Below are 21,588 nucleotides of genomic sequence, written 5' to 3'. Positions count from 1 at the left end.
ATTGGATTTTCAATACAAGATAATTTCTTAATATAAATAGATATATATAAATCAGGTTTTTAAAATAAAATCACTTTTTTGTTTGTTTTTACAAGAATACGGACAGAACCTCTCCTTAAAATTTGACTTCACCATCTTTATGGGCTCCCTCACCTTTATAATTTCTCGATAGTTTACTAACCTTTCATCACACTTAATCACCATCATAGCAACACCATAATCAATTATCATTGACTTCCACAACCATAAATTCCAGCATCAGTCACAATCTCAATTCAAACTCAGTTCATATTTCCATTTAACAAGTAACACCAAATTTATCAACATTTACAATCATCACACAACCAATTCTCATCAATTACGCATACAAAATACGTATAAATTATTTGCAATTACTCAATAAGGTTTTAGACATTCTTAAATTAAAAACTATTAATTTTAAAACAAAACTCTCTACCTTCATACCGAATCAAAATCAACAAAAATTTTGGAGAAACTTTTTGACTGAGCTGCTGAAGAGAAAAATGTCAGAAATTGTCTGTATCTCCTAGAACTCCAATTCGCGGAACTCAAAGAGAAAAGAAATTACATCACCGTCAATTTTTACCGAATAAAAATAAAATTAACATATAGAGAAAAAAGATACGAACATTTTGATAGGATTAGATTTTTTTATCAAAATTATAGATCTTAAGAAATTGGAGTTGAAAACTCACGGTGGTGGTTCATGTTCGGCCTTTCTTTTTCTTTTTTTTGGGTTCATGTTCGGTGGTGATAAGAAAACTAATGAAGGATGGATATGTGCTTAATGAAACAAAAGCAATAGGTGTCACATATACATATATGTATACAAGCCACGTTGGCTTTTCTTGATTTTTGTTTTCTTAATGGCTTAAGCCAAAGAAAGGAATAAAGGAAATTAATATTACATAATAGTTATAATTAAAGTGTCATAGGTTAATAAGATGAAGGTGGCATGTGTCCTCAATGTATATATATTTATACATGCATATAAACCACATTTCAATTTCTTTCTTTTGCTTTCATATTGGCTTCCGCCAAGAATGAATACACGTTATATATATATATACCACAAGAAATTATCAAAATAACGACTGATTTTAGCGATCGAAAAAAGTGGTTGCTAATAGCGATTGATTTAATTACCGATATAGAATTTTAAGACTAGAAAAAATCGGTCGCTAAAATTATATTTAGCGACGAATTTTAGTGACTAAAGAAATCGATCACTAATAACGACCAATTTAGCGACTAATAAATTTGTTATACGAGTAACATAGAGTTAGTTACTAAAATGGTCACTTATTTTTTAACTTAGCGACTCAATTAGCAACCGAATTAGGAAGTAATGCTTGGGATTGTTGGTCACAAAATCGATCGTTATTTTTTTATTTAGCGACCGATTTTGCAACCGATAGAAAAAGAAGCTAAAAATGGTTGGTCACTAATTCGGTCGCTAAGCTAGTGGTCACTAAATCGGTTGCTAATAGTTAAGGTAGCGACCGATTTAGCAACCAAATATAAATACTAATTTAAAGCGATTGGTTGCAAAAGCGGTCGCTATTTAGTGACCGATTTTGCAACCGATAGAATAAATAGGCTGGAAAAATTTGGTTGCTAATTCGGTCATTAAATCATGGTCACTATATTGGTTGAAAATTTAATCCTTAGCAACTGAATTAGTGACCAACAAAAAATACTGTTAAAACTAATCAGTCACAAAATCGGTCACTAATTTAAATAAAACAAACGATTAATGCTATTGGTCGTGGTCAATTAATCTCCTCTAATCCATATCAAACGCCGTTGTCAATGGTGTTTTAAAATGAATGAGGATGAAGCTCACGCAATTCACTCTCCCTTGTCTTACTTAAAGTGCCACAGACAAAGTCAAATCTTTCGAATCGGAGAATGAAGCTCAATATTCTAGCCATAGCACCAAAGAAACCTCATTACCCAAAACTAATGAAATTTTATGTCACTTATCCCAATTAGCCCATATAAGTTATTGGTTCAGGTGATGTATTCTCAAGCTGCAGCTTAATACTATCCGGGTCAGGACTCACAAGAGCTCATGTAGAATAAAGGGTCATACTCTCGTTCTACTCCAGATTCATTTAAATGAAGAACGACAATACATCATAGAATGGAATCAAATATATATTAAAGGAGAAAAGTAATAATATTAATTCATAGGACAAGCAGAGCTCCTAACCTTAACCTAGGAGGTTTAGTTGCTCATAATTTACAGAGAAAATTTAGATGTCTAAATAGTAAAGAGTTGATGATCTAAAACTAAGTGATCTCCCTTTTAAATGGTAGATGCTAACCTTAAAATATGTTAATTTAAAATTAAAAAGTACAAAGATAAGACTGCATAAGCTAAGGAGTGCGAAAATCCACTTTGGTCCACTTTGATCATGTGCTTCGTCCAAGCCTGGCGTTCAACTTGGAGAATGGCTGTTGAACGCCAGTTAGGGGGTGAGCGTGTTGTCTTCTGGTCCCTAACTGGCGTTGAACGACAATCTTGGGCGTTCAACACTGGGATTAGTCCTTCTTGGGTGTTGAACTCCAAATATAGACATTCAACGCCACTTTTGGGGCATGATTCTGGAAGATAAGTATAGACTATTATATATTGCTGGAAAGCTCTAAAAGTTACTTTCCAACGCCATTGAGAACGCGTCGATTGGACTTTTATAGCTCATGATATGCTCGTTGGAATGCATGGAGGTCAGCATTTGACAGCATCTGCTATCCTTTCTTCATCTCTGAACAAGACCTTGCCAATTCTGGCAATTTCACCTAAAAATCCCCTAAAATCATAGGAAAAACATAAAAACTCAAAGTAGCATCCAAATAGGAAATTTTGCAATAAAGAATACTAAAACTCAATAAAATACACATAAAATATAAATAAAATGCTAAGAAAACGCAATGAAAAAGTGTATAAGATATCCACTTATCAGTACCATAACCGACATGTGATATTACAGCCAATAGGACAGGCATTCATCATATGTATCTCTTATGTGCTTATTTGCTTTGATTACTTGCAGTTTGCCTAATTGTATGCCTACATGCTTCTTGAATTACTTGATATACATGAATATTACATGTGTATTACTTGTTTGCATATACTTGTGATTGTTTGGCGTTGAGGAGGACCGGAAGGCGGTGGCAATGGGATCGCACGGAGGTTAGGTTGGTGAAGGCTATGGGATACAGCAGTGTGATTGGTATTAGTTAGAAATCTCCTAAGTTTAGATAACCCTGTTTACTGTTTATGGTTTAAGTTATTTATTTTGTTAAGCTTGAATATCTGTATGGATGTGAAGTTCTAGGATTGCCTTTGGTGTCCCGGAACCTTATATCTTACATTTTGGGCACTGTTACCATACTGAGAACCTCCGGTTCTCATACCATATATTGTTGTTGTTTTTCAGATGCTGATTGCAAATCCACCTTGGTGAGTTTGCAGACATGGTGACAGAGTGGAGGATAATCTCTCTTATGTTTTATTCTACTTTACTTTTGTTGTAGTTATTCTCTCATCTTTTTGTATACTTAATTTTGTTGCCTTAGATGCTTTATTTCTAAAAACTTTGAGAGACAGGTTGTATAAGCTGTTTTAAAGTTCAAAACTCTGTTGTAGCCTATTTGAGTTAGTTGGCCTAAACTCCGCAGGCGATGACTAGTCTTATTTTGTATATCATAATATATATTTACTTTGTTGATCTATTAGCTATTACCTTGTATCTTGGAGCTTTATTGCAAGGTTGTATAAATTATGTTTTGTATCTTTTTGTGCCAACGCATTTTGTTATCGTGTATGAACGCTTCACGAATCATAATTCTGCTTTATGCGACTTTGAGCTTTATTCTTTAATCGGGCTTTTAGTATTATTACTTCTTTATATATATATATATATATATATATATATATGAGCTTTAGAGTTGTCGTGACACTTTGTTATCCTTCGCTTTATGGCGCGAGGTAAGGCTTAGGGTGACGGGATGTTACATTTATGGTATCAGAGTGGTTCGTCCTCGTGAGCCTGAGGGATGGACCGATTATGCTTCATTGCACACTTTGGGTCATTTTTCTTTCATGATATTTAGGTTATCTGTTTGATATGCATAGCATGCTTGTTTGTGAATGCCTTTGGGGATAATTGAAGCACTAGGCTTGAGATATTGAGACTGATCACCTCAAAATCGATTGTTTAGTGTAGACAGGACCCCAAATGGCAACTCTCGGACGAGGTCAATCACGTTAACGGAGAGATAGTGAGGATGATTAACCTAGCCAATGAGTTATGAGCTCAACATGTTCTGGAAAACCAATTAGTGGAGTTTGCGTCATATCAAATGATGGGTGAGGTTCAGCACTAGTGGCAAGGAAAGTGCCGACTAATGTAGCTACAGAATGAGGATAAATGCTTTTGCGGTTTTTAATTTGGATTTCCAATTTCTAACCAGTATGGCCTTGAATCATGTTAAAGAAGTTTTAAAGCTTAGAATGATTTTTAAATTTGGTTTGGGACTTTTGGTTTAAATGATTTGGGTTTTGAAACTAGGTCGGAACTCTTGGTTTAAATGATATGGTTTGCAAAAAAAGTGAGTTTTATGATTTTGTTAATTGCGAATTTAGTTTGTAATTTAACTTATCGAAAGGGATTCGAATTAAAAAGCTGTGATTTAAGAATTTTAATGAATTTAAGAAAATCCTGATTTAAAGTGATTGATTCAAGAGTAAATGATTTTTGAGTCTTTTGAAAAAGCTTTAACATTGAACTAGTCTAGATTGAACTTGTTTTAAAGGTTTTGGAGAATGTTATAAAAGTGGCATTTGGTTTAAAAGAAAATTTCTGTTCGAGGTAGTGGAGTAATTCGGATTCGTGATGATGAAGGATCAGAGTGACGCAGCGAAAGCATAGTGATTAGCATTTTCGAGGGCGAAAATATTTTTTTAGGAGGGAAGGATGTAAGAACCGGAGTTTTTATGTTAAATTGTTTTAATAAAATAATAATTTAATTTTCCAAAATATTTTCAAAAATATAGAAGTATTCTTTTTCAAATATAAAGGTGAAATTTGAATTCAATGGATTTTCTGAGTTGAAAAATGTATCTTTTGCGGAAAATTTTGGTAAGAATGCGTACCAGTGCTTAAGCTGGTAGTACTGCCTCTAGTCTGTCCGGTACCGTGTATTTTAGAAAATAAGATTTTAGAAATTGAATTTATTATTTTGAAAGGACAAAAATAATTTAAAATTGAAAATCGTGCACTAATCTTAAAGGTTTTGGCCCATGGTTTGAACCGGACCCAAGTTGGGTCCAAGGACAACATATGTAAACCTAATTAATGAGCATTTCAACTCATTTTAACCGAAAGAGAGAGTGGGGGATGAAGAGAAGAGAGAAGAGAAGGGTTTGAGATTTTACTATTTACCCCAACCTTGTTTTGATCATATCTTGAGCTACAGAGCTCTGATTGTCGAGCTATTTGTGGCCACACAAAGCTCCTGCCAAGCCCTTAAATTCTATCAAAATAAAGTGGTAAGAAACTTGAATCCCAAGTTTCAGTTTTCTGTTCTTTGACAAATTCAAGTTGTAGCTTTGTTAGATTGAGATTTTCATTGTTTTGGTTGTTTAGGGTGATCTAGCATTGAATTATTGTTGGGTTTTGCCTCTAATGCCATTGGGTAAGGTAAGATCTCACTAAACCCTTGTATTTAGTTGTGTTGTAAACCCTAGGTTTGATGTTGGTATGTTGTATGATGTTAGATTGAGTTTTGAGGTTTGTTGGAGTTGGTTTGAGGCTTGTGGATTGATGAGCGGATAATTTATATGCTTTTTGGCATTGTTTTTAGTATGTTTTTAGCATGTTTTAGTTAGTTTTTATTATATTTTTATTAGTTTTTAGTTAAAAATCACTCTTCTGGACTTTACTATGAGTTTGTGTGTTTTTCTATGATTTCAGGTATTTTCTGGCTGAAATTGAGGGATCTGAGCAAAAATCTGATTCAGAGGCTGAAAAAGGACTGCAGATGCTGTTGGATTCTGACCTCCCTGCACTCAAAGTGGATTTTCTAGGCTTTCCAGCAATATATAATAGTCCTTACTTTTTCCGAGATTTGATGGCCCAAACAGGCATTCCAAATCAGCTCAAGAATTCTAGCGTTTAACTCCAAAACTGGCACAAAAGCTAGCGTTTAACTCCAAGAAAAGTTTCTACACGAAAATGCTTCAATGCTCAGTCCAAGCACACACCAAGTGGGCCCGGAAGAAGATTTCTGCATTAATTACTGATTTCTGTAACCCTAGGCTACTAGTTCTCTATAAATAGGAACTTTTGCTATTGTATTTTCATACTTTGGAGTCTAATCTTTGAGTAGTTCTATGCTACCTTAGATCACATTTTGGGGCTGGCCTCATGGCCATGCCTAGACTATGTTCTTATGTATTTTCAACGGTGGAGTTTCTACACACCATAGATTAAGGTGTGGAGCTCTGCTGTACCTCGAGTATCAATGCAATTACTATTGTTCTTCTATTCAATTCAGCTTGTTCTTGTTCTAAGATATCACTTGTTCTTCAACTTGATGAATGTGATGATCCGTGACACTCATCATCATTCTCACCTATGAACGTGTGCCTGACAACCACCTCTGTTCTACCTTCGATTGAGTGTTTATCTCTTGGATTCCTTAATCAGAATCTTCGTGGTATAAGCTAGAATTGATGGTGGCATTCTTGAGAATCCGGAAGGTCTAAACCTTGTCTGTGGTATTCTGAGTAGGATTCAAGGATTGAATGACTGTGACGAGCTTCAAACTCGTGATTGTGGGGCGTTAGTGACAGACGCAAAAGAATCACTGGATTCTATTCCGACATGATCGAGAACCGATAGATGAATAGCCGTGCTGTGACAGAGTGCGTTGAACATTTTCACTGAGAGGACGGGATTGTAGCCACTGAAAACAGTGATGCCCAACATACAGCTTGCCATGGAAAGGAGTAAGAAGGATTGGATGAAGACAGTAGGAAAGCAGAGAGACGGAAGGGACAAAGCATCTTCATACGCTTATCTGAAATTCTCACCAATGAATTACATAAGTATCTCTATCTTTATTTTATGTTTTATTTATCTTTTAATCATTCATCATCCATAACCATTTGAATCCGCCTGACTGAGATTTACAAGATGACCATAGCTTGCTTCATACCAATAATCTCCGTGGGATCGACCCTTACTCACGTAAGGTTTATTACTTGGACGACCCAGTGCACTTGCTGGTTAGTTGTGCGAAGTTGTGATAAAGAGTTGAGATTACAATTGAGCGTACCATGTTGATGGCACCATTCGTGCACCAAGTTTTTGGCGCCGTTGCCGGGGAATTAAATGTCCTAATTACAATTTCGCATTTGTTCCCTGCAATAACAGTGCCAAGTTTTGATCCGGCAACAACACCAAGTTTTTGGCACCGTTGCCGGGGATTGTTCGAGTTTGGACAACTGACGGTTCATCTTGTTTCTTAGATTAAGTACTTTTCCTTTTTATTTTTCAAAAAAAAAATTTCAAAAATGCAAAAAGATTTTCTATTTTGTTCTTCAGAGTTTTTAAGAATGAATTCTAGAGTTTCATGATGATTTGTTGAAGTCTGGCTGGCTGAGAAGCCATGTCTAATCTTTTGGACCGAGGTTTCAACTTATCATCACAAGAGCTTGTTGATTTCTATCAATTTTGCTGTTGAAAGCAATGATCTGCTAAAGCTTTTCTGGCCATTGGCCATGTCTAGTGTTTTGGACTGGAGCTTTCATTGAAAGCTTGGCTGGCTAGTAAGCCATGTCTAATTCCTGGACCGGAGTCTTAGACTAGCATTGCAATGATTCCTGGAATTCTTATTAAAAGTTTTGATTCTCTTTATTTTCTTCTCTATATAATTCTCGAAAATCACAAAAAAAAATTTATAAAACCATAAAAACCAAAAATATTTTATGTTTCTTGTTTGAGTCTAGTATTAATTTTTAAGTTTGGTGTCAATTGCATGTTTCTATTTTTCTTGCATTTTTCGAAAATTACATGCATGTGTCTTCATTTATCTTCAAGTTGTTCTTGATGATTTCCTTGCTCTGATCTTTAAATTCTCTTGTTTAGTGTGTTTTGTTGTTTCTCATATGCATTCTCAATTTGTTAGTGTCTCCTATATGAAAATTTTTAAGTTTGGTGTCCTGCATGTATTGTTTATTTGATCTTAGTTGCATTTTTATTGTTTCTCATCATCAAAAAATTCAAAAATATTTTTCAAAACTATGTCTTTTCAAGTCAATAATACAGAGAATTGAAGATTCAGAACATTCAGCAGAGGAATCAAACAGAAAAAGCTGGGCGTTCAAAACGCCCAGTGAAGAAGGAAAACTGGCGTTTAAACGCCAGCCAGGGTACCTGGCTGGGCGTTTAACGCCCAAAAAGGTAGAGATTTGGGCGTTAAACACCAGAATGGGCACCATTCTGGGCGTTTAACGCCAGGATGACACTAGAGGGAAGATTTTGTTTTTAATTCACATTTTTTTCAAGTTTTCATTTTTTTTAAAATCAAATCTTTTTCAAATCATATCTTTTCAATCATATCTCTTTCAAAATCAATTTCTTTCCATTTTATATCAATTTTTACCATTTTCAATAATCCTTGCTTCAATTCAAGATTTACTTCAAAAATTTTCAAGTTGTTACTTGCCTATTAAGAAAGGATCAAATTTTAAATTTTAGAATCATATCTTTTAATTTCTTGATAGTCAAGTAATCAACTTTAATTTTAAAAATTTTCTTTTTCTAAATTGATTTTCAATCATATATTTTCAAACATATCTTTTCAATCACATCTTTTTCAAAATAGTTTTCAATCATATCTTTTTCTAATTTCAAAATCTTTTTCAAAAATCACTTTATTTCTTTCCCAACTCTAATTTTCGAAAATCATTCTTCAATTTTTCAAAATTTTTTTTAATTATTTCAAAATATTTTTAATTTATTTTCAAAAATTCTTCCCCTCTTCTCACATCCTTCTATTTGAGGACTAACACTCCTCCATTATCAATAATTCGAATTTTATCTCTCTTGATAAGTTCGAATTCTTCTACCTCCTCCTTCTATTCTTCTTTTCCTCTGACACCTCAAGGAATCTCTATACTGTGACATAGAGGATTCCCTACTTTCTTGTTCTCTTCTCTTTCATATGAGTAGGAACAAAGACAAAGGCATTCTTGTTGAGGCTGATCCTGAACCTGAAAGGACCTTAAAGCGAAAGCTAAGAGAAGCTAAGGCACAACTCTCTGTAGAGGACCTAACAGAAATTTTCAAACTAGAAGAAGACATGGCAGCCGAAAACAACAACAATGCCAACAATGCAAGGAAGGTGATGGGTGACTTTACTGCACCTACTCCCGACTTCTATGGGAGAAGCATCTCTATCCCTGCCATTGGAGCAAACAACTTTGAGCTTAAGCCTCAATTAGTTTCTCTAATGCAACAGAATTGCAAGTTTCATGGACTTCCATTGGAAGATCCTCATCAGTTCTTAGCTGAATTCTTGCAAATCTGTGACACTGTCAAGACCAATGGGGTTGACCCTGAGGTCTATAAACTTATGCTATTCCCTTTTGCTGTAAGAGACAGAGCTAGGATATGGTTGGATTCACAACCTAAGGAAAGCCTAAACTCTTGGGAAAAGCTAGTCAATGCCTTCTTGGCAAAGTTCTTTCCACCTCAAAAATTGAGTAAGCTTAGAGTGGAAGTCCAAACCTTCAGACAGAAGGAAGGTGAATCCCTCTATGAAGCTTAGGAGAGATACAAGCAATTGATCAGAAGGTGCCCTTCTGACATGCTTTCAAAATGGAGCATCATAGGTATCTTCTATGATGGTCTGTCTGAACTGTCCAAGATGTCATTGGACAGCTCTGCTGGAGGATCTCTTCATCTGAAGAAGACACCTGCAGAAGCTCAGGAACTCATTGAAATGGTTGCAAATAACCAATTCATGTACACTTCTGAGAGGAATCCTGTGAATAATGGGACAAGTCAGAAGAAAGGAGTTCTTGAGATTGATACTCTGAATGCCATATTGGCTCAGAACAAAATATTGACTCAGCAAGTCAATATGATTTCTCAAAGTCTGTCTGGAATGCAAGCTGCACCAGGCAGTACTAAGGACGCTTCATCTGAAGAAGAAGCCTATGATCCTGAGAACCCATCAATGGAAGAGGTGAATTACATGGGTGAACCCTATGGAAACACCTACAATCCTTCATGGAGAAACCATCCAAATCTCTCATGGAAAGACCAACAGAGGCCTCAACAAGGCTTCAACAACAATAATGGTGGAAGAAATAGGTTTAGCAATCGCAAGCCTTTTCCATCATCTTCTCAGCAACAGACAGAGAATTCTAAGCAGAGCCACTCTGACTTAGCAACCCTGGTCTCTGATCTGATTAAAACCACTCAAAGTTTCATGACTGAAACAAGGTCCTCCATTAGAAACTTGGAGACACAAGTGGGTCAGCTGAGTAAGAAAGTTACTGAACTCTCTCCTAGTACTCTTCCAAGCAATAAAGAAGAAAATCCAAAAGGAGAGTTCAAAGCCATCAACATGGCCGAATTTGGAGAGGAAGAAGAGGCAGTGATCACCATTGAGGAAGACCTCAATGGACGTCCACTGGCCTCCAATGAGTTCCCTAATGAGGAACCATGGGACTCTGAGGCTCACACTGAGACCATAGAGATTCCATTGGATTTACTTCTGCCATTCATGAGCTCTGATGGGGTACTCTTCCTCTGAAGAAGATGAAGATGTTACTGAATAGCAAGTTGCTAAGTACCTTGGAGCAATCATGAAGCTAAATGACAAGTTATTTGGTAATGAGACTTGGGAGGATGAACCCCCTTTGCTCACCAAAGAACTGGATGACTTGACTAGGCAGAGATTACCTCAAAAGAGACAGGATCCGGGGAAGTTCTCAATACCTTGTACCATAGACACCATGACCTTTGAGAAGGCTCTGTGTGACCTAGGGTCAAGTGTAAACCTCATGCCTCTCTCTGTAATGGAGAAGATAGGGATCCTTGAGGTACAAGCTGCAAGAATCTCGCTAGAGATGGCAGACAATTCAAGAAAACAAGCTTATGGACTTGTAGAGGATGTCTTGGTAAAGGTTGGAGACCAATACATCCCTGCTGATTTCATAGTCCTAGAGACTGGGAAGTGCATGGATGAATCCATCATCCTTGGCAGACCCTTCCTAGCCACAGCAAAGGCTGTGATTGATGTTGACAGAGGATAATTGATCATTCAAGTGAATGAAGAATCCCTTGTGTTTAAGGCTCAAGGATATCCCTCTGTAACCATGGAGAGGAAGCATGAAGAGCTTCTCTCAAAACAGAGTCAAACAGAGCCCCCACAGTCAAACCCTAAGTTTGGTGTTGGGAGGCCACAATCAAACTCCAAGTTTGGTGTTGAACACCCACATTCAAACTCTAAGTTTGGTGTTGGGAGGTTCCAACATTGCTCTGAACATCTGTGAGGCTCCATGAGAGCCCACTGTCAAGCTACTGACATTAAAGAAGCACTTGTTGGGAGGCAACCCAATGTTATATCTATCTATTTTCCATTGTTATTTTATATTTTCTGTAGGTTGATGATCATGTGAAGTCACAAAAACAATTGAAAAAGCAAAAACAGAATGAAAAACAGAGAAAAAAATAGCACACCCTGGAGGAAAAGCTTGCTGGCGTTTAAACGCCAGTAAGGGCAGCAAATGGGCGTTTAACGCCCAGTCTGGCACCATTCTGGGCATTTAACGCCAGAAAGGGGCACCATACTGGCATTTAACGCCAGGAATGGGCAAGGAGCTGGCGTTAAACGCCAGAAAAGGGCAGCAGCCCGCGCGTTTAATACCAGAATTGGCAGAAAGGGCATTTTTGCACGCCACTCGGTGCAGGGATGAGCTATCCTTGACACCTCAGGATCTGTGGACCCCACAGGATCCCCACCTACCCCACCACTCTTTCTCTTCTTCACCCATTCACCAATCACCTCAATACCTCTTCCCCAAAAACCCCTCACCTATCAAATTCCACCATTCTCTTCACCACTCACATCCATCCTTCATAAAACCCCACCTACCCCACCACTCTCTCTCTTCTTCACCCATTCACCAATCACCTCAATACCTCTTCCCCAAAAATCCCTCACCTATCAAATCCCACCATTCTCTTCACCACTCACATCCATCCTTCATAAAACCCCACCTACCTCACCATCCAAATTCAAACCACTTTCCCCCTTGGCCGAACCACAAAGCCTCCTCCATCTCCTCTATTTTTCTTCTTCTTCTACTCTTCTCTTTCTTCTTTTGCTCGAGGACGAGCAAACCTTCTAAGTTTGGTGTGGTAAAAGCGTTGCTTTTTGTTTTTTCATAACCATTTTATGACACCTAAGGCCGGAGAAACCTCTAGAAAGAGGAAAGGGAAGGCAAAAGCTTCCACCTCCGAGTCATGGGAGATGGAGAGATTCCTCTCAAGGGTGCATCAAGACCACTTCTATGAAGTTGTGGCCACGAAGAAGGTGATCCCCGAGGTCCCTTTCAAACTCAAAAAGAGTGAATATCCGAAAATCCGACATGAGATCCGAAGAAGAGGTTGGGAAGTTCTTACCAACCCCATTCAACAAGTCGGGATCTTAATGGTTCAAGAGTTCTATGCCAATGCATGGATCACCAAGAACCATGATCAAAGTGTGAACCCGGACCCCAAGAATTGGCTTACAATGGTTAGAGGGAAATACTTAGACTTTAGTCCGGAAAATGTAAGGTTGGCATTCAACTTGCCTATGATGCAAGGAGATGCACACCCCTACACTAGAAGGGTCAACTTTGATCAAAGGTTGGACCAAATCCTCATGGACATATGTGAAGAGGGCGCTCAATGGAAGAGAGATTCAAGAGGGAAGCCGGTTCATTTAAGAAGGCATGACCTCAAGCCCGTGGCTAGGGGATGGTTGGAGTTTATCCAACGTTCAATCATTCCCACTAGCAACCGGTCCGAAGCTACTATAGACCGGGCCATCATGATTCATAGCATCATGATTGGAGAGGAAGTAGAAGTTCATGAGGTTATATCCCAAGAACTCTATAAGGTGGCGGACAAGTCCTTTACCTCGGCAAGGTTAGCCTTCCCTCATCTCATTTGTCACCTCTGTAATTCAGTTGGAATTAACATAGAGGGAGACATCCTCATTGATGAGGACAAGCCCATGCCCATCACTAAGAAAAGGATGGAGCAAACAAGAGAACCTCATCAAGAGCATGAGAAATTTCCTCATCATGAAATCTCTGAGATGCCTCAAGGGATGCACTTTCCCCCCACAAAACTATTGGGAGCAAATCAACACCTCCCTAGGAGAATTGAGTTCCAACATGGGACAACTAAGGGTGGAGCACCAAGAGCATTCCATCCTCCTCCATGAAATTAGAGAAGACCAAAGAACCATGAGAGAGGAGCAACAAAGGCAAGGAAGAGACATTGAGGAGCTCAAGCACTCCATAAGATCTTCAAGAGGAAGAACAAGCCGCCATTACTAAGGTGGACCCGTTCTTTAACTTCCTTGTTCTTTATTTTCCTGTTTTTCGAAAATTGTGCTCTATGTTTATGTTTGTGTCTTTATTACATGATCATTAGTGTCTAAGTGTCTATGCCTTAAAGCTATGAAAATAAATCCATCACCTTTCTTAAATGAAAAATGTTTTTAATTGAAAAAGAAAAAGAAGTACATGAATTTCAAATTTTAAAACAGTTTAATTATTTTGATGTGGTGGCAATGCTATTGTTTTTCTGAATGAATGCTTGAACAGTGCATATTTTTGAATTTGATGGTTTATGAATGTTAAAATTGTTGGCTCTTGAAAGAATGAAAGGAAAAATAGAAATGTTATCTGATGATCTGAAAAATCATAAAATTGATTCTTGAAGCAAGAAAAAGCAGTGAAAAGCTTGCAAAAAAAAAGAGGCGAAAAAAAAAGAGAAAGAAAAAGAAAAAGCAAGCAGAAAAAGCCAATACCCCTTAAAACCAAAAGGCAAGGGTGATAAAAAGGATCCAAGGCTTTGAGCATCAGTGGATAGGAGGGCCCACAGGAATAAAATCCTGGCCTAAGCGGCTAAACCAAGCTGTCCCTAACCATGTGCTTGTGGCGTGAAGGTGTCAAGTGAAAACTTGAGACTGAGCGGTTAAAGTCGAGGTCCAAAGCAAAAAAGAAGAGTGTGCTTAAGAACCCTGGACACCTCTAATTGGGGACTTTAGCAAAGCTAAGTCACAATCTGAAAAGGTTCACCCAGTTATGTGTCTGTGACATTTATGTATCCGGTGGTAATACTGGAAAACAAAGTGCTTAGGGCCACGGCCAAGACTCATAAAGTAGCTGTGTTCAAGAATCAACATACTTAACTAGGAGAATCAATAACACTATCTGGATTCTGAGTTCCTATAGATGCCAATCATTCTGAACTTCAAGGGATAAAGTGAGATGCCAAAACTGTTCAGAAGCAAGAAGCTAAAAGCCCCGCTCATCTAATTAAAACTGATCTTCATAGATGTTTTTGGAATTCATTGTACATTCTCTTCTTTTTATCCTATTTGATTTTCAGTTGCTTGGGGACAAGCAACAATTTAAGTTTGGTGTTGTGATGAGCGGATAATTTATACGCTTTTTGGCATTGTTTTTAGTATGTTTTTAGCATGTTTTAGTTAGTTTTTATTATATTTTTATTAGTTTTTATTTAAAAATCACTCTTCTGGACTTTACTATGAGTTTGTGTGTTTTTCTATGATTTCAGGTATTTTCTGGCTGAAATTGAGGGATCTGAGCAAAAATCTGATTCAGAGGCTGAAAAAGGACTGCAGATGATGTTGGATTATGACCTCCCTGCACTCAAAGTGGATTTTCTGGAGCTACAGAAGCCCAATTGGCGCGCTCTCAATTGCGTTGGAAAGTAGACATCCTGGGCTTTCCAGAAACAGGCGTTCCAAGTCAGCTCAAGAATTCTGGTGTTTAACTCCAAAACTGGCACAAAAGCTGGCGTTTAACTCCAAGAAAAGTCTCTACACGAAAATGCTTCAATGCTCAGCCCAAGCACACACCAAGTGGGCCCAGAAGAAGATTTCTGCATTAATTACTGATTTCTGTAACCCTAGGCTACTAGTTCTTTATAAATAGGACCTTTTGCTATTGTATTTTCATACTTTAGAGTCTAATCTTTGAGTAGTTCTATGCTACCTTAGATCACGTTTTGGGGCTGGCCTCATGGCCATGCCTAGACTATGTTCTTATGTATTTTCAACGGTGGAGTTTCTACACACCATAGATTAAGGTGTGGAGCTCTGCTGTACCTCGAGTATCAATGCAATTACTATTGTTCTTCTATTCAATTCAGCTTGTTCTTGTTCTAAGATATCACTTATTCTTCAACTTGATGAATGTGATGATCCGTGACACTCATCATCATTCTCACCTATGAACGTGTGCCTGATAACCACCTCCTTTTTACCTTCGATTGAGTGTTTATCTCTTGGATTCCTTAATCAGAATCTTCGTGGTATAAGCTAGAATTGATGGCGGCATTCTTGAGAATCCGGAAGGTCTAAACCTTGTCTGTGGTATTCTGAGTAGGATTCAAGGATTGAATGACTGTGACGAGCTTCAAACTCGTGATTGTGGGGCGTTAGTGACAGACGCAAAAGAATCACTAGATTCTATTCCGACATTATCGAGAACCGACAGATGAATAACCTTGCTGTGACAAAGTGCGTTGAACATTTTCACTGAGAGGACGAGATTGTAGCCACTGACAACGGTGATGCCCAACATACAGCTTGCCATGGAAAGGAGTAAGAAGGATTGGATGAAGACAGTAGGAAAGCAGAGAGACGGAAGGGACAAAGCATCTTCATACGCTTATCTGAAATTCTCACCAATGAATTACATAAGTATCTCTATCTTTATTTTATGTTTTATTTATCTTTTAATCATTCATCATCCATAACCATTTGAATCCGCCTGACTGAGATTTACAAGATGACCATAGCTTGCTTCATACCAACAATCTCCGTGGGATCGACCCTTACTCACGTAAGGTTTATTACTTGGACGACCCAGTGCACTTGCTGGTTAGTTGTGCGAAGTTGTGATAAAGAGTTGAGATTACAATTGACCGTACCATGTTGATGGTGCCATTGATGATCACAATTTCGTGCACCATGGATCGAGCATGATGGCTTTGTTTTGGTGTTTGGTGCATATTGAAAATCGGCCAAAGTATGGTTTCAGTTTTCTTTATGTAATATGTAATGTTTCGTTAAACTTAGGCTTGTGGACCATAAGATAGGATTGAATGATGTTAGTGTATGATTAATTATATATGAATTTATGTTGTATGATGAGGAGGAGTATATGGAATGTTAGAATGTGTAATATATGATTATGATGATGATGAGTGTTGATGATTATTATGTGTGATGATGGATATTGATGAGTATAATGATGTAATGTTGTGAAGATAGTGCTTGTGATGTTAGAAACGGATTGGTGAGAATTGTGATTAATGATTATGGGTGTTGATTAATGATTGAATTGAGATTTGATGATTGTTGCTGGAAAATCTAAGGAAAACGGTGAAATTGAGTAGTTTGATAGTGAATGAATGAGGAAGGGTTGAGAAATGCTTAGTGTGACGTTTGGGTTGTTTTGGGTGTGTGTTGGTTTGGTTTGGTTTTAGAAGTTTTGGAAAAACTAGAGAGTTGTCACTTTTGGTAAAAACATGTACTTGTTGAACTTCGACAGATCATAACTTGAGCCTCAGTTTTCAAAATGATTGGTTTTTTTCTTAAATTAAGATGATTTCAAGATCTTTAAAATGACATAAAGTTTGATGAAAATGAGGTTTTGTAAAGGAAGTTATGAATGCGTAAAGTTTGATATTTAAAACTGAAATTTCTTTCGCACGGTTGCTCTGACTTTCGCGCCAACAATTACAGTCAGTTTTTACGACAGAAAATCCATTGCGACGGTAACTTTTTATGACGACGAATTTATCTTTCTTTCCGACGGTAAATCCACCACTACTCTACGACAGTAATTCTAACAATATATCCGACAGTATTCAACGTTTTTTTTATAGTAATATTTTCTACATCTATTGCAGCACACAAGTATTTTTTTATGATTGTAGGTAATACCAAAAAATATGTATGTTTTAAATGAAAATATAGTGAGAAAAAGCATCGTATCTTCAAAATTTTGTTCAATATGAAAAATCTCAGTTTGATAAATAAGTTTATTAGATCAGACAATAGATTTGAATCTCACAAATTTGAGTTTTCTCAAAACTCTTTTTTTTTCTCTAGCATTGAAATTTACATCGCATTTTATGTATAAAAATCTCATAGGGTTTATCATTAAACAAATCTTAGCTCTTCGATCATTTGTTATATTTTATATCAATTATTTAGATTTAGCATTAAAATTTAGAATTTAAAATTTTGAATTTGAGACCGTGGATTTAGGATTTTGAGATGCATTATTGTGAAATGAAAACACTACTGATATATTTTTGACATGAGAGAAACACTAAGATGCTTTAGGAGTGGTTCGGGCACATATGCATGGAAACCTTCGCGTGGGAAGCCCATAAACATCCCATAAATTAAAAACTTTGTTGGTCTGTCCAAACCTCACATTAGAAATTAAAAAAAAAGCCCATCAAAGTTTGGATTCAACTGCAATATTAGTGTAAATGGATCACGTTAACAAAGAACGTGTAAATGGATATAAGTGGATCAATATTTACGCAGATCCAATTGGACAGAAACATAACCTCCAAATCCAACTACCCTCATATGACAACTATAAACTTTTCCAATGTATCTTGACCAAAAAAAAAACTTTTCCAATGTATAATAGTTATACATGCATTACTTTGTAATTTATAATAAATGATTTCTATTATTTCAAGTTATGAGTCAGTTTTTGTACTTATACCAATATTATCCTCATAAACATCCTTAAACTTATGAATTTCTCTCTCACGATCTTCCTCTTTATAATTTTTACTTTTCCGTTTTCTTTCTTTTTCTTTTAATTCTCTGAAAATTTATAGTGTCATATTATTATTAGTCATTTTTATCATACTTATTAATTATAATATTATTGGAATTTTTTTAAAATAATATTATATGACAAATAAAATTTATTATTTTTAGTTAACACTTAATCAACTCTAAATATTTTATAAATCTTAAGTATTGGCTAACATTCTTTAAAAAAGTTAATTCTCTAATATTTCTCTTTTAATAATAAGAATTTTTTTTGTTCGAAAAAATCATTTGAAACATAATTATCAAACTCGGTTCGACCCAGTCTGTCAGATTGTAGATTCAGTCACCTGGTGATGGCAGATTTTACAATCCACAAAATATCGGTAAGTGCACCAGGTTGAATTAAGTAGTAATCCCAAGTGAGTGAGGGTCGATCCCACAAAGATTAACAGATCAAGCAAATAAAATCAATTGACTAATCTAGTCATACTAGCAAATTTAGGATTTTAGAAACTTTGAAACATAAACAGCAAGTAACGAAACAAAAACAAGGCAGATAGTGAGTTGAGAAAATTATACGATTGAGAGAGTTAAGATTTCAGAAATGTTAGTCGTCTAAATCAATACTTTTCACTTTTTATTCTAATCATGCAACGATTTTTTTATGGCAAATCATTAGTAATTAAACCCCAATTTCTTGGTGATTTAATTTTTTTAAGCTAACTAAACGCTAATCCCTTAGTTAATTAATCAAGAAAAGAGTTGAAGAACGTTTCTGATTTATAAAACCACACAGTTCATAAGAGTTTAACCTAGTTGATTCTATGTCACTTATCAATCCAGTTTCAAAACTTACGAATTATGAGAATTGGTTTTCAAGCTTAATTTAAATAATCAATTTTTCAAGAGATTAAGAAAATTCAAGTTAGAGAAGAATTGTTTTCCAACACATTCAAACCCTTTGAGATGAAGAATGAAAACCGTTTCTTAAAGATGAATCGATTGCATAAATTAGAAATAGAAAAGTTATAGCATTAATTCATAAAACCAACAGAGCTCTTAACATTACCCTAGGAGAATTAGAAACTCATGCTTGTTATTGAAATCCTTAAGAAATTAAAATTGTAAAGTGACGAAATGCCGAAGAGGTCAGAACCCTCTTCCCGAATAGAAATGTTTGGTAACCAAAGAAAATCAGTCAAAAACAGCCATAACTTGTCTTATTTAGCATTCATTAATTGTTGCGATAATTAATTAATGCTAAATAAGGCAAATTCTGGCTGTTTTTTTTGTCTATCTAACATTACCCCTTCCCAAAATACTAACCTAAAAGATAACTGAACTCCAAATTCAAATTTTAAAAACAAATTAAAACTAAACAGAATCAAATCTTTTCTTAATTATTTTCTACCGAGAAGATATCTTCTTTGATTGCTTGTGATCTTTAATAACTGTTAGCATTAATTGTGAACAATCCTCCAGACTTGAAATTTTTAAGAACAAAAAGCCTTAAAGTTGCTTCTGGAATAGACAGTAAGGCCCAAGTAGTACGTGGCTCAATCCACACTATACATGACTTAAGTAGAGTGATCCTGGACTGTCATTTATGGGCTCACGTACAACGTGAAGTAGCTGCGTTGTACGTGAGCCAATTTTCTTAAGCTGCTTTCCCTAACGTAGTGCGTGAGAAACTCTACGTATTACTTGAAATCCAACCTGTGCGTACGTATAAGTGTGTGCGTACGAACACTTTGCCAAACTCTTCTATGTTGTGCGTACGCATCTCCTGCGTAGTACGTGAAAGTTTCTACGTACTACGTAAATTTTTTAATATTTTCTTTTTGTGCGTACGCACAGGTGCATGCATACACACACTTCCTTTTACTTTCTTCCACGTAGTGCGTCCACTTGTTTACGTACAATACCAAAGATCCCTTTTTGCTTTCCAGAGCTGGCTGTTCCAAGGAGCTTATGTTTCCATGATTTTTCTATTCCAGGAAACTTTCTGTTTGCATGCTTTTTATTCTGTTTCTTCTATTTTTTTTCTAAAATTTTCTGTAATCAATCAATTCAACTAATCAAAATAATATTCATTCTAACCTTAAATTCATTGATTATTTAACAGAAATTCTTAATAATTCACTTGAAATTAAGAAGGAAAAATACTAAAGATGCGCACGCATCATCCGGTCACCAATTAATATTGGATCATCATTTAAACTAGTTAAACAATTAATCTGGTCAAAATTAGTCAAACAGATAAAACCTAACCAAACTCAGTTTAACCCAACCCAATCAAATCCGATTTAACTTGATTTGGTCAAACCTGGTTAAATTAAAAAAAATTATTTTTTATACATAATTTTTTTTATTAAATGTATTACATAAATAAAATTAAATTATATTTACAAATTTAAAAAAATATTTTATTAGTTATAATATATTTTTTATTTCTGTGATTGTTATTTTTATTTTTTTATAAATACTTAAAGAATATAATAAATATAAATTAACTGATGAATTATTAAAATTTAAAAATAATAATTAATTGAATACAAAATAAAACTAAAAATTATTTATTATAAAAATAAAAAAATTTAATTTAAATTTATATAATTATTTAATTATGATCGGATTAACCAATTCAACCTATAATTTATAAGTTAAACCAGTAATTCAGTAACTCAATAATCTGATCGATTTGATTATCAATTTGGTTCTGATATATAACTATGATTTGAAATTTTATTTAAGGGGAAAATGTAACTCTATTACCAAAACATTTAGTTTTGTCTTATGTTTGGGCAAGTTGCTAGCTGGGGTCCTTTCATTCAAATCGCAAGGACCATATATAATACAACTAATAAACGATTACCGTTTAGAAAAGTACACTGCAGAGACCATGTGAGAAAACAATTGAGGCGAACATGGTTTTCTATGCACGTTGATTAACCTGCATTTAGTGTATTAATCCATTCATTACCCTAATATTTCTCTTATTTTGAAACTACGTTTGTCATTATTATAAATAAAAAATATTTTCATCAATAACTTGTCTATTTCATATTCCTTTTCCTGGATGAGCAATAATTTAATGTAACCCACTGAGTTACTTATATGATTATGACGTACAACAACATATCAATCATATGACTTGGTGCAAAAGATGGAGACCACAACAATAACTAGCCTCCCCTCTCTATCTCTCTCTGTCGGTCACAATTTATATTTATTATATTAAACATATACTTTTAACATAAAAAAAATGACCAATAATTTATTATATTAAACATATACTTTGAATAATTATTGAATTAATTGTATTATAAATATATTATTGAAATATTTAATTAAGAATTAACGATTTGTTGTTGTGTGTTGTTGGTTAGATATTTGATTAATATATAATTTTTTATATTATAT

The 21,588-nt window shown here is 35.5% G+C and overlaps 1 non-coding gene across 1 annotated transcript; it reads right to left on the bottom strand.

Moving 5' to 3' along the window:
• Nucleotides 1–9,804: 9,804 nt before the first annotated feature.
• Nucleotides 9,805–9,912, bottom strand: LOC148553117 (small nucleolar RNA R71). The gene has a single exon (XR_015893316.1). It is a non-coding gene; the product is annotated as a small nucleolar RNA R71 (small nucleolar RNA).
• Between the last annotated feature and the right edge of the window lie 11,676 nt (nt 9,913–21,588).

Source organism: Arachis ipaensis, chromosome B7 (assembly GCF_059453495.1).
Source record: "Arachis ipaensis isolate K30076 ecotype BB chromosome B7, ASM5945349v1, whole genome shotgun sequence".
NCBI classification, from domain to species: domain Eukaryota; kingdom Viridiplantae; phylum Streptophyta; class Magnoliopsida; order Fabales; family Fabaceae; genus Arachis; species Arachis ipaensis.
This window is presented reverse-complemented; position numbering and strand designations above follow the sequence as displayed.